Source organism: Physeter macrocephalus, chromosome 21 (genome assembly GCF_002837175.3).
Source record: "Physeter macrocephalus isolate SW-GA chromosome 21, ASM283717v5, whole genome shotgun sequence".
Taxonomy (NCBI): domain Eukaryota; kingdom Metazoa; phylum Chordata; class Mammalia; order Artiodactyla; family Physeteridae; genus Physeter; species Physeter macrocephalus.
Window position 1 is genome coordinate 2,155,370 of NC_041234.1, and position 12,055 is coordinate 2,167,424.

A 12,055-nucleotide genomic window follows, 5' to 3' on the forward strand; every position below is an offset into this window, starting at 1 on the left:
GGGTGTGGAGAAAAGGGAACCCTCCTACACTGTTGGTGGGAATGTAAATCGGTACAGCCACTACGGAGAACAGTATGGAGGTTCCTCAAAAAACTAAAAATAGAGTTACCATATGATTCAGTAATCCCACTCCTGGGCATATACCCTGACAAAACTATAATTTGAAAACATACATGTACCCCTGTGTTCACAGCAGCACTACTCCCAATAGCCAGGACATGCAAACAGCCTAAATGTCCATCGACAGATGAATGGATAAAGATGTGTCATGTATACACACACACACACACACACACACACACACACACACACACACACAATGGAAAACTACTCAGCCATAAAAAAGAATGAAATAATGCCATTTGCAGCAACATGGATGGACCCAGAGATTATCATACTAAGTGAAGTCAGAGAAAAACAGGTATCATAAGATATCACTTATATGTGGAATCTAAAAAAATGATACAAAGGAGCTTATTTACGAAACAGAAATAGACTCACAGACATAGGAAACAAACTTATGGTTACCAAAGGGGAAAGGGGCAGGAGGGATAAATTAGGAGTTTGGGATTAACAGATACATACTACTGCATATAAAACAGATAAACAACAGGGCCATACTGTATAGTACAGGGAACTATATTCAATATCTTGTAATTATCTATAATGGAAAAGAATCTGAAAAAGAATATATATATACAACTGAATCACTTTGCTGTACACCTGAAACTAACACAACATCGTAAATCAACTATCCTTCAATAAAACATACACACACACACACACACACACACACACACAGCCAAGAGCAACTGTACAACCTGGAGACATCCTCTGTGCTGAAGAGCAGTCATGAGGGAGAGAATGGGCTGGGAAAATGGGAATAGTACTTCATATGGGGTTTTATTCTAATTAGGAAATAGGGAGTCACTGAATGTTCTTGAGCTAGAGCGACGAAGTTAGAGGGTTGCTTTAGCAAGAGGAAGAGCAGCTGGGGGAGCAAGACAGGAGTGGGGCAGAGGGGCAAGGAGACTGAGGATACTGCCAGGTGAGCCATGCTGAGGCCTGTGCTCCCGATAGCGGTGGGCAGGGCTGAGGAGAGGAGGACGGTGGGTCGAGCCTCTGTGAACTTGCAGCAGAGTTGACATGGGGAGCCAGGGATAAAGGGTCCAGGCTCCCAGCATTGAGGCTGCATGCTCAGACATCATGTCCAAGAGGCCAGTTTTCCCCTTCAAACTCCTTTGGAGGGACTTCCCTGGCTGTCCAGTGGTTAGGACTTTGCGCTTCCACCGCAGGGAGCCCGGGTTTGATCCCTGGTCATGGAACTAAGATCCTGCAAGCCGCACAGTGTGGCCAAAAAAAAAAAAAAAAAAAAGAAAAAGAAAAACAACTCCTCTGGAGAAGCATTTCCATTCTTCACATGGACTCTGGACAAAGCCAGCTCTGTGAGTAACGGGTCAGAAGAGTCAGGTAAGGGGCTGGGAGCAGGACCCTTGCTCAGGTTGCTTTTTCTGGCTTAGAAATCATAACAAAGGCTCCCTTTCCTGATCTACTCAGGCCTCCTGGGTGAATCCCAGACTTTCTAATGTTCTGGATGAGTAACATTAAAAAAAAAAAAAGGAGGATCCAACATGAGCTGGACAACTTCTGACTTTGTCAAAAAAAGATGTTAAACTACAAATGTCATCATTCATAAAAGAGACTTTTAACACTAAGAAGAGTGGGAAAGGCCATTTTAGAATAAAGGGAAGTTCTGTAAAATGGAAAAGGTTTAGCTTTAAAAAAGAGACAGTACATTTTCACTCTTCTTCCATTTAACTGTGAATGGGTAGAAATTTTGTCCCACATGGGGGTGGTTAGTCCTCAAGCCTGGTCTGTGGGGATCACGGGTTTGTGTGACTTTCCAAAACGGTTCCCTGTACAGTTTGGGCTGTAAGAATCAGGCTTGATGACCCCAAATCCAACTGCCCAGCTCCTAAGAGCAAAAACAAGGCTTAAGGTTTCTGGCGTGGGTGTGTCTAACATGGAAAGGCCAGGCAGAATCAGTCTCTTCTAGCCTTCTTAAAATGCAAGTGATAAGCCACAAAGGATCCTAGAACAAATATTGATATTTTCACATTCAATAATTTCATATTTAGTCTAGCGGGTTAGTGATTTCTTTTTTTCACAAAAGGAAATTGCAGCCAGAGCTAATTGCTCAATCTGAAATGTATCTGGACATTGTTTAGATGTTGGAAAGGAAACGGTAACATTGCAGAGTTTTAGCAAAGAGGAGGGCATTATTTTAGAAAAAAATGCAAATGTAAATTAATAGAAAATGCAGTCCTGAATGGTTTTCAAAGCTTCAATGTACACAGTCGAAATAGCGCCTCTATTCTGAGCTTTCCGTGACATTTTTCTTATTTTTAAATGCAAAAGGAAATTCATCGGCACAGGCTCAATCCATTCCCATCCATTGATTTGTTGGCCAATCAATGGCCACTGTAATCTGAAAAAAATAACACCAGTTTCTCTGAACCTTTCCAAGCGAGGCTGTGTTCAGCTAAGCTTTAATAAAGAGAAAAACAGCAAGGACCATCTGGAAAACACTCTTCCGGAGTCGCGAAAGATAGTGGCAGCCTTTGCCCAACCTGCTATAAATAAGTGTCTCAGGAAAAAAAAAAAAAAAAACACCCGATTTTCAAATCTGTTTCTACTTAATACAGCTGCAATAGAGTTTATTTAGCTTTTCCCTATAGCAGGAAGACTGTTTGCATTTTTATGACAAGGGTCTAAATGTTTTTCACAGCCATTTCCATTGCCATTATTTTGAGGAACAACACACCACTCGGACCTGTCTGTTGGCTTCTGCAGCACACAGTGGTGGCCCCAGTGGGCTCTGCACCATGAAACTGGCCTCCAAAGCCCAGATTTATGATCCTGCTTCCTCTCCCACTGCTGCAGCCATCACCCAAATCCCACCCTGCAAGGGCTGGGCAATTCAGAATGACCAAGAGTCACGTGCTGCAAATCAATTATTTATCTGCCTGGACCCAGCACTCGGTGGATGTCTGCCAGCTCATTGCCTCTTCCTTCAGGCTGACAAGGAAGAGTCAAACTACTCTTCAAGGGAGGCTAGAACTCACCAATGAGGGTCTAATTGCTGGCTTGGCCAACCCCTCCATGCTCACCTTTCCATCTTTCCTCACTGGCTAAGCCTGCAAAGGAATCCCTCTACAATCGACACTTGGAACTCCTTCGGACACTCTTTGGAAAAGGTCGGCCTGCCTCGGATGGCTGCGAGATGAAGTGGCTCCCAGTGACGTCTGCACTGGGCACCTGGCCATACCCTTGAGCACCGGCGAACACCCATCACCCTCCAAAGACTGTCAGGGCAGGGTTGGTCTTGGGACAGTGTCCCGTGGAACGAGCAATCCACCCCTCTGTTCTCTCTCTGTCCCCCAAGCGCCCATTCCATTTCCGTGGATGGGCAGGGAATGGTTCAACCCCATGACACCTTCCCCGTGAAGGCATGACCATCCCCCTTCTAGCCTTTCCAGGGACCACCAGTAAGAAGATGGCCGAGGGCTCCTCCAGCGGCAGCATTCCATCTGTTACTGTTCACTGCAGGCATTACCAGCACCGAGCTGGCTGAAGGAGCCCTGCTGCCGTTCTCTTTCCCAAGCAGAACTGCTGCAGGGAAATAAACGTGTGTAAGAGCGGGAAAAACCGGGAGGGGTGGTGAGGCCCACCTGAATCGGAATGTCCAATAATTTTGAAAAATGCTCCATCTCCTCACCATTGACTTTCTCGCTCAACAGTACTGGAAAACACGGAAACTAGTGGTGGGTAAAGCGCTGCTACCATCTGAAATGAGTCTGTTACAGTGTTATGAGCAGAGCTCTCCCAAGTACACTAAAGGGCTAAATTAATTGGCTCAGCCTTAAGATGCTACAGGAGAAATGACAGTGGGGAGGGGGTGGGGTAGAGGAAGATGCCTGGTGGCTTTGAAGGCATGCCTGGAATCAGGTGCATATGAAAAAGAAATCGGGGAGAAATAAACCTGTTCTCTTCATGAAGAAACAGAGAAGCTGTTAGTTGTTCCAATGTGCCCCCCAATTACCTATGACTTATTTGACCACCTGACTTTTAAAAAAAATCTCTGTAAAATCTCTCATACAATCTTATAGACCCTTCCACCCACTTTAAAATGAAATCAGGCACATGACCCACTTCCAACTGTTAATTAATCACCCCCATGAATTGTACACATAAGTCAGAGGGGGAAATTGTGTCTTTTATTATTTCAAACTGAAAATTTCCAAAAGCCACAAATTACCTATTAAATCTTGGTCTAGACCAGTGGTTCTCAACCAGGATCCATTTTGCCCCAGAGGGGACATTTGGCAAGATCTGGAGACATTTTTGGCTGCCACAGCTGGGGTGGGGAGGGGGGCAACACTTCTGGCATCTGGGGGGTGGAGGCCAGGGATGCTGCTAAACAGCCTACAGTGCACGTGGCAGCCCCGCAGCAGAGTGACCTGGCCTCAAACGTCATCAGGGCCACGGTGGAGAAACCGTGCTCTGGATAAAGGCAAATACGCTTGGCCTTCAATATTTGTATCTTTGGCGGTCATCAAAGGAGAAAAATCCCATTTTCCTTGAAATCTAAGGTTGGCTTACATATACGTTTACTAAGGACATATCTACTCCTTTCCAAATAAATGAAACAGGTTCTCAATCTGAATCTGGGAACATTAAAGAAATACTGTGATGATGGTGGAGCTAGGCAGGGTGCATTTTAAATCCACAGTTCATCAGTCTAAATGGACGGAAATTAATATCTCATAAAATAAAATGATTATCTAGTTACATTCCATACAAAACCAAAATCAATACACTGCCATCTTACTTAACCTGCAATTAGTGTTTTAAAAAACGAAACCAAGGAAATGCCATTCTTTCCCATTTCTTGCTAGCTGGGTACACATTTCTGAGCATGAGGCATTAAAAAGCAAACAAGCAGACAAAGCCCCCCTTTTTTTAAGCAGATTTTTCCAGAGCATAAAAAGCTTGCTGAATCATTCTATTTTATTTACTATAGATTCAATCATTCTTTAGTGAACAAAACATACAGCCCATTCTGTTGGTTATGCCTGCCTGGCTTTCCAAATACCCTCAAAACTGGGATGATGAATCACATACTTTGTGGCCCCACTGTGTGCACCTGTGTGTGTGTGTGTGTGTGTGTGTGTGTGTGTGTGTGTATGCACGCCCATGCGCGTGTGCGCGCGTGTGTGTGTGTGAGGTGGGTGCGGGAGTCCTTCAGCCAATTGTTTCCATAAAGTCTTAAGAGCAGGTGCTGAGATTCTCTAAAATTCCTTCAGTTCTAGAACATTCTGTGTGGCTGTGCGGTGTCCCCAGCATGAGGATGGGCTTCGGGCAGGAAAAAAAGCATGTTCCTAGAGTTGGCCTAGAGCTTCCAGGCGAAAACCGTGGAGGAAAGAATGGCTGACAGCTATAGCATTTCGACCCTTCCAGGCCACCGTTCTTTTCCCTGAACTATAAGGCCAAAGTGGGCATACACACAAAGGCAAAAATAACAGCAATGACAAAAACGCCCAAGCATACCCAGCCTTGGCTGCCAGTGAGGCCCAATTCCGCTGCTGAGAAAGAACAGTTGCTACAGTGCAGCTGGAGGAGCTTTTCCAGGGAACTGGTAATACCCTGGCTGTTAATGAATTATTTTTCGCCAGAATGTCGGATTCTTCCTGTGCTCCAGTAAACAGTCTGCTTCTGCCATGGGAAACAAAACCAGCTCCTTCCGAGGAGCTCAAGGAGGTCAGCCAAGGGTCCCGTGTGGGGGCAGCCCCCTCAGGAGCCAGAGCCGCAGGCGCCTGACCTATAAATCACCGAAGCCCCAAGTTCATTATTCCAGCTCTTTCTGTTTCCTCGGGCCATGCCCAGGGCCCAGGGTAGGGCCCAGGAAGACCACAGCGCCTGCTGTGAGCCTTCCCCCACCCTCCTGAACTGCCCCTTGCTCAGGGCTCCTCCTCGGTGGCACCACGTGTGTGTAAAACTGGCCTTCCTGGTGTTCATCCTGTCCCTCTCGCAGAAACTGCATTTATTCCCTTGCTCTTGGTTTCATCGAGCTGTCAGGAGACGACTATGCGCATGCCCCTCTTTTCCTTTCTCTTCTTTAAGACTGGCCCCAGACCCAAATAACCCACTCGCAGCACAAGGATGTCTACTTGGGACACTATTCTCCAAACACACATCCCCGGGAAGGATATTATTAGAGCAGGTGTCAAGGAAATCAGTCGCTCAGGAGGGAGACAGCTCTCCAATGGGCAAGGACGCGGGCCTGGGGCGGGCTGGGGGGGAGGAAAGGATGGCCAGTCCTGCCCACGCCAGCCCTGTCTTGCTCTCTCATCTCCATTCAGTTGCAGGAGCCCACATTCCTCACGGAAGGTAACTGAGCAAACATGCTCATGGGTAGGCTTGATGGGGACCCCCAAAATGGCACCTTAGCTACTGATAATCAAAGTTGCCTGATGCCAGCCAGTTGTGGCTCTTGAGTCAGTCCCATGCCTCCCACATGCCATGGGGATGGTGGGCGTTTATGCCCCCCAAAACTTCTGGAGGTGCTATGAGGCTGAAGGCACAGGCTGGTAGAGCAGAGCTGCCTAATAGAAATAAGTATGTATTTTTAAAGTTTCTAGTGGGCACATTAAAAAGATTAAAAGGAACAGGTGACATTAATTTTAACACTAGCTTATTTAACAAATATATTCAAAATATTATCATTTTAACATGTAATCAATATAAAAATTATTAATGAGCTATTGTGCATTCTTTCTGTGTACTAAGTCTTAGAAATCCTGTGCATACGTTCTCGTCATAGCATACCCTGATTTGGACTAGCCACCTTTCACCTGCTGAAAAGCCACATGTGACTAGTGGCTACTATATGGGATGGTGCAGGTATAGAATATTTCTGTCATCGTAGAAAGTTCTATTAGACAGTGCTGGGCTGAAAGACCAAAAAAGCTGTGGGAAGAACAGTGACATGTGAGAGCAGGATGGGCGAGAAGAATTACAGCAGAAATGGGAACTGCAAGGATTGGGATGTCCTAGAAGCCCAGCCCTACCTAAGTGGAGATTGAAATGGGCTCTCACGAAAGGCCCAGGGCCCATGCCGACGTGGTGGGGGGCTGCGGGCTGCCCTCACAGAGGTGGCAAGGGCAGCGAGTATAATCATTACTTAAGGCATCTGCTGCTTGAGCAGCCTGTATCTTAGCTCTTCGGATCTGTTTAAAGCAGCGGCTGGGATAGAAGATCACCAAAGTCACGTATGTTCTTTCAATAACAATTCTGGGTTTGCAATCTAATTTGGTGAAGCAGATACAGAAACATGATCAAATTACGTGCGCCTGTGTCTGCGCGTGCATGTGTGTTCCGATGAGTGTTCTTCCTGGCTGGAGAGAGAAGGAGGGTCATGTGCGAAATCCAGAAGTACTAACGTGGCCACCCAAATCACCTCCTCAGCAGCTGCCATCAGAACACAGGAGAGCGGTAGCCTTGAAAGGCTCATCAGAAATTGCGAGCCACAAAGGAGATGCCTTGAGTCTGTTAAGAATGAGATGATGGGCATCCGGGCATCCGGGCAGACGGTCAGGTGGGAGGGAGAAGTGGCAATCAGAGGCATTCTCCAAAGACAAGCGCTGCCAACTCTACAGCAAGGATGTCACCCTGATCTCCAAATCAAGCTTAATTCAGGGTCCCACACAGGCTTGTGTGCACGGGAGAGTGCAATGAGCCATCTTTCCCCTTCCTCAAGAGCCTCATTCTCTGAGGTCCCCCTCACATTCTGATCCTGGAGGCAGCAGAGTCAGAAACACCTCATATGTGGATTCAAATCCTGGCTCTCCCAGTGGCCCCAGAATTTCTAGGGGGTTAAAGGCCACCATCTGGTCGGAAGGGGGCTAAAAGACTTGCTTTGGTGGTGCAGTTGCAGAGCAAGAACCCACCTTATTTTTATTTAGAGTTTATTTATTTGAGACGGTTACGAGCCAGATATACCTTACCTACCCTCTGGGCCCACTATGGACTCAGGCTAGTGACTTAGTCTGTCTCGTCCTCAGTTTCCTCGTGTGTAAGCTGCTCATCCCACATGGGCTCGTCGGCTTGGAACTACCCAGGGCCAGAACTACAGCATGACACCAGGTGCCCCGAGACCCCAAGCAAACACAAATCTCTGGATTTCTCCCTGCTGGTCTCCCTTGATAATAACTTACAGCTCCCTTCCACCACCATTCACTCCATCAGTTCCGTCACTTAGTCACTCAACACTCATTCATTAAGCAACGGTTGAGTGTTGGGAATTCCAAGATGAAAAGGCACAGTCTTTCCATCTGAAATAGTTAAGGACTCTTTGGGGTCTATCTACTTGGCACAGAAGCATGTACCCTGGGTGGCTGGGCTGCCTCACTGGTGCCCCCCTCCCCCACTTAGGTACTATATTTGGTAGGGGCTGAGGACTCCGGTCTCTGGGAGAAATAAACGAGAGACTTGGGGGAAGGGTAGAGGAACATGTTGCCCCTTTAAGTCATAACCACCGAAGCCTGGAATCAGACACTCAACTGGAAATTTCTCTGAGCCTCAGATTCCTTATCTGTAAAATAATGCCTCTGTTACATCATGGTTTCCCACATGTAAAGTGTCTGGCAGACAGAGGGCAACAACAAATGTTAATTTCCTTCTCGACTTATTTCCCTCCACTACCCTCCTTCCCTGAATCTAAGGTTACAGAAGGAGCCAGAGAATAGACACTTGCTATTTTCTTACTGTAGATTCAGAGCACACTGTGTGTGGATGTCTCCACATACAGAATACCTCCATTCTGGGTCAAATGGTTCTGGGGAGACCAGTCCTATCTAGTTTTCGGGTCATTATAGCTAAGGCTATATCGGTCTTCTGGTGTTATAGCACTTCCAGCAACACCTCGTCACACACCTTCCAGCCTTTTTCTTTCTTTCTTTCTTTCTTTCTTTCTTTCTTTCTTTCTTTCTTGTTTTTTTTTTTTTTTTCTTTCCATTTCAGGGGTCCTGTCTTGGTGGCTCTGCTTTCTGGCTACAAGACTTTTCATTTATTTTACAGTTCTTGACCAAATGCCCATCAACCAAGTTCTCATACTGGCAACTGGCATCAGCTGGAAAGCTGTTTTCTCATTTGTTCCTGAGATGGGCAGATTTTCCTGGGCCAAAACTCACCTCCGGAGGTCTGGGGCTTCTTTGCATGATAAAGGACCTCCCTGGCTGGCTGAATGGTACCATGGGCTGATGCCAAAGTAGCCAGTACCCCAAGATCCAGTCTGACTTGGCTCGTGGTGCCCGGCCACCGTGTCGACGTTTCTAGTGGGCATCTGTCAGGATGAGGCGGAAGCGCCCATCCACAGGATATTGTGTGTGGGGAGGGGGGTAGGTGGCTTCTCTGGGCTTCCAAGGGGCAGAGAAATTGGGATGCCACCGGGCTTATATAGCCTTCCAGCCACCCCGCCTTCAGAAAGTAGCACAGCTCCCTGTGTTCCCCTTTGAGAAGAAAACACCGAGGACAAAACAGTGGGCAGGGGCAATAATGCTGCTCGGGCGAGCGGCTCCCATTCACTAGCCGCCCCACTGCCCTCCTCCCACGCCGCCACCCCTCTACTGTAACAAAGGGCATACCACAACACATTTTCAAAGTTATCAAAAGTCTCTTGGTCAATCGACAAACGATTGTTGATGACGCAAAAGGCGGAAGAGAGACGTCTAGAAAACGGTGGGAGATTCCTTGGGAAAAGCACACAAAACCTTGCCCGATGCATGCAAGGCGAAGAATTGTTTTCTCCCTGCTGGCTGCTTTTCTCTCTGTTCTAAAGAGCAGCTTCCAAGAATCAGCTAAATAAAGGGATCACGCTAGAGGATGAGAGATAATGCTAAACCAACAAAAACAAAGACCCAAATGAAACAGAGCCAGCCTGAGAATCCGCGGTTATCAAAACTTTGTTTGGCCGTATCTATTTATCATCGCTGCACACCCGGGCTCTGCGGAATATCATTCTGTTGATGTCACTTATCCTCAGCAAAATATTTACACATCCTTAAAAACGCCAGATGAGCGGGGGCCGCCCCCGCACTGCCGCGAGCGGCCCCTCAAGCCCCGTCGCCGAGTTCTGGGTAGACCGTGAGGTGGGTAACGACGGTGGGTGGCTCCGGCGGGCACAGGTAAAAGCTGCTGACAGTTCCGGCCACGCAGGCGCTGCGCCCTGCCCTGCCCACCTCTCCCCTACCTGACTCTGTAGGAAGCAGCCACATCCCCGATACGGTGTCAGCGTCTCCTCCTCCTCCCCCTGCCTTTCTCATTGATTAAGTTCTCAAACCATTGTTAAAGCCGGGTTGCTCTTCCCTGGAAAACTGGGCTGAATTCATTAAGCTTCCCCCATCACAAAAGGAATATTCATAAAAGTTTGGCAGGCAGAGAGGGAGGCTGACTGCGTGCCTTGGGGTGGGTGACAATTCGCTCCTCCACAGCCACCTTCTTCTCCCGTGCCCCATCCCTCTCTGCATCCATCCGTCGTGCCCCAAACCTACTCCAGGGACTTCTGACAGGGAAAAACAAAGCAGCAGCTGTTTGGCAACATTTCTACCCCCTCGCCGGCAACTGTGGTGGGATGCCATTTCCCCACCCAGGCGGAGCTTATCCTGAACAATAGTCGGGCTTTAAACGGCAAACAAGCAAACACACAGAGCATAACCCCAACCCCGAAAAAGCCAACGCGGAGGAAGGCAAGAACTCCCTCCGCAGCAAAAGGCACCGCTGAGACGCACGCAAAAATGCAGCGAGAAGGCTGCTCGGTGCCTAACATGGCAGAAAGCCCGAGCTGGTGCGGCCACCCCGGGTCTGGGCATTGGGGGGCACGAAGGCTCGCGGGGCGCCGACGCACACTCACCCAGCTCCGGGAGGATGCGGGGCTGGCCAAGCGTCACAAAGACGAGCCCAGTGAGATCTGGCAAAACCCAACTTTCCACCCGGCTCGCCAGGGCCGCCAGATACGTCAACAGAATCCATCTTTCGAAGGGCCTGGAAGGCGCCGGGTTTTCCGGGCCGGGGCAGAGCGGCAGAGCCGAAGGCGGCCCGGTGCGATGCCCGGGCGCGGAGTCCGCCGCGCGCCGCCCTCTGCGCCCTGTGCCAGCGCCGGTGGCGGCCCGAAACCCACTTCGGGGCCCCCGCCCCGCCGCCCGGCGCCGCCTCCCCGGCCGGCCCCGGCCCCGCCGGCCAGTGCGCGGCGCCGGGAGCAGGAGCGGGGCCCGGGGACGCCGCGCGGGTGGCGGCCTCGGCTCGCGTCCCCGCCCCCGCCCGGCCCTCCCCGCTGGCCCCGGCCTCCGGGCGCCGTCCTGCCTCCGGGAGCAGGCCCCTCCCCGGGCGCCGGGCCCCGCCAGGCGCGCCCAGCCCGGCGCGCCCCCTGCGTCCCGGTGGCAGGTCCGCGCGGGGAGGGCACGGGGGGGGGGGTACCCCGGCCCGCACGGGGGCGTCGCGGCCGCTACCTTGCAATCGCGGCCGCCGCCTCCAGGAAGCCAAGGGGTGGTCGCGGATGCGGGAACTCTCCGGTCTGGCCTCGCCGCCGGCCGCCTGAAGGGGGTGCGCAGCGGTGAGAGCTGCCGTCGCCGCTGTCACCGAGCTGCTGTCGCCGCCGCTGCTGCCGGTCGTGCGTGAGCGTGTGTGCGCCTGTGTCCAGACGAGTGTGTCTGCGTGCGGCGCCCGGCCTTTACTATATACACCGAGGGGTGGGAGGAGGCGGGGAAGGGGAGGGCTTGGGGGAGGTGGCGGAGGAGGGGGAGCAGGAGGGGGGCGAAAGGGTACCCGAGGAGGCGGCGGCGGAGGAGGGACAGGTGATCTCGCCCACGGGGAGGGCGTGGCTGTCGGAGGCGCGGGGTGGCGGGAGGAAGGGGTGCCGGGGCGCGGGGGGCGGGGCCGACGCCGGGGAGAGCCGGCGGAGCGGGGACCCTGCTGCCTCCCGGCGGGCTGGGGACCATTT

At 50.5% G+C, this 12,055-nt stretch overlaps 1 protein-coding gene across 2 annotated transcripts in view; it reads right to left on the reverse strand.

Annotated features, from left to right (window-relative positions):
* LOC102993404 (retinoic acid-induced protein 2) overlaps positions 1-11,602 on the reverse strand; it is a 61,557-nt gene extending 49,955 nt beyond the window's left edge. The window contains exon 1 of one of the 2 annotated variants that reach the window (XM_055081790.1): positions 11,565-11,602. The gene's annotated coding sequence lies outside the window, so the exon portion shown is untranslated. Of the gene's footprint in view, positions 1-10,969; positions 11,155-11,564 lie in introns of those variants that run through there. The other variant, XM_007108251.4, reaches the window with a different exon arrangement.
* Positions 11,603-12,055: the final 453 nt, after the last annotated feature.